The sequence below is a fragment of the Corvus brachyrhynchos genome, unplaced genomic scaffold, assembly GCF_000691975.1.
Source record: "Corvus brachyrhynchos isolate BGI_N302 unplaced genomic scaffold, ASM69197v1 scaffold5, whole genome shotgun sequence".
In the NCBI taxonomy this organism is placed as follows: domain Eukaryota; kingdom Metazoa; phylum Chordata; class Aves; order Passeriformes; family Corvidae; genus Corvus; species Corvus brachyrhynchos.
Window position 1 is genome coordinate 6,930,258 of NW_008238321.1, and position 2,196 is coordinate 6,932,453.

A 2,196-nucleotide genomic window follows, 5' to 3' on the forward strand; every position below is an offset into this window, starting at 1 on the left:
CCAAATCTCACATCGACCCCTGCCCTCTGGCAGTGTGAAGCCATTCCCCCTTGTCCTGTTACCCTAGGCCCTTATCCAAAGTCCCTCTCCAGCTCTCCTGGAGCCCCTTCAGGCCCTGGAAGGGGCTCTGAGGTCTCCCTGGAGCTTTCTCTTCTCCAGGTGAACAGCCCCAGCTCTCCCAGCCTGGCTCCATGGCACAGGGGCTCCAGCCCTCGGAGCAGCTCTGTGGACTCTCTCTGCAGTTCCACATCGGGCTCCAGCACTGGAATCTGTGCTCCAGGTGAAAGGTTCTGCACTTACCTTGGGGCAGCACCAGCACATCCTCCGCTAGCACCAGGGCTGGGAATGCCCTCAGCTCTGTGCCCCCCCTGCCCAAGTGCTTCCCAGCGAGGACAGGCACTTCAGGAGCAGGAAAACCCTCAGCAGCAGCCAGTGCGTCACCAGGCTGCTGCTTTCCAGCAGGGAGCTCCCGGGGACACGTGGATCCAGTCCAGCTCTGGTGCCCTACAGACCTTCAAGTGTCACCTCCAGGAACCCCCTGCCATGGTATTTGTAGAGAGATTCAGAACCTTATTTAAGAACAGGACAGAATTAACTGAACACATGCCACCAGTTTTGCAATTAGGGCATCTCTGGAGGATCAAGAGGCATCAATTATTCAAATGAGAAGGACTTTAGGGCCATGTCTGCTGCCAGTGAGAGCAGGAGCTCACCCCGTGTGGCACCACCGTGTGCCCCAGCTGGCCCAGGAGCACTCACCTTCTCACACCTAGGCAAAGCCAGGGTTGGGACAGGGCTGTTCCTCCTGTCACCACGTGGTGTCTCAAAAATTGGGGAAAGCACTCATCAGAAGCCAAATCCTTCCCTCCAGGCCCAATACACAAGAGGGGAGCATCCCTCACCCTCCCCTCCTTGTGAGAATGTAACTACAGTTAGTGGCAGAGAAAAGGTAACACCGAGCAACTCGAACAAATCACCAGGAAAAAAACAAACACCCTTAGCTGGAGTACCAAGAAGAATCAATGGATTTGGTATCACATTTTACATCCACTGGCCAGCCAATATCAGAGGGACACTCTATGTACAGGACACAAGCAATTCCAGATGGGACGAATCAAACCATGTGGAATTAAGGGCACTGATTCTGAGCAAGAGCCCACACCCAAGGTTTAACCAATTCTCATATTTCTGCTTTTTGCATCAGGCACCAGCATCAGGCAAAGCTTTATCTCTACTCGAGGGGCGAAGGGACATGAAAATGTAGCTAAAACCACTTTCTGGCTATTTTTGTGTCCCCTGTAGAGCCGTGTTCACTGCTGGCAGGTAACAGAACACACCCCACTGTGAGCCTACATCGCTCCGCCAGTCTTTGTTTCCAGTCGTTTCTGCAAATGCCTCCTCCCAACAGATCTAGCTGTGCTGATAGAAAATGTACCTCAAAATAAACAAGTCAAGCCCAAACTGCTCCCTGGGATGAGGAGCTGTCACCGGTGGAGGAGGCAGCCTGTCACTGCTGACTGTCAGCACATCAGGGAGGCTTCGCTTCACCCGCCCTTCGGGTGTTCCGTGGCCGGCGTTTTCCTACAGGCGATGTCGAGGGAGTTCCACGGAGAAACCTCCCGGTTCTGCCGGGAATTATTCAGTGCCTGAGCTGCCTGGCTGCTGCTGAAGAGATGGAGAGGGAGAGAAGGCTGTGTTTAAGAACAAGCAGCGTAAGGGGTAGCGCTGCTCGTACGCCAGCAGCTGCTCTTCCATTTTTATAGGAAGAGGGAAAATGCTGTCCTCTCCTCTCGGAACCGGCATGGACTTACTAGTGCTGGAAATAGAACCTGGTGTGATTCGGGCAGGGACACGGGAGGGGTGGGATGGCAAGCGGGAGGGAGGGGGGAAGAAAAGAATAATAGAGCTTTTAATACCCCAGGAATTCTGCTTTTGAAACCAGAAAGAGAGCCCTGAAAGCTACCCCCGAGAACCATCTGCGCCGGTGCAGCCGCACAGAGCAGAGCCCTCTCCACCAGATGGGCGGGGAGGAAAAATTAAGGGTGATTTATACGGCTGCCCTCTCCTCTAAACAATTTGTTCCTGAAGGCTTAACAAAGCCGGCTGCAGCAGCTCCGCCGGCTGAGCGTGTGCTTTGGAAAACAGAATTCATTAAAAGGGCAGCCAAAGGCTCAGACCTCCGCGCCCCCAAGCGCA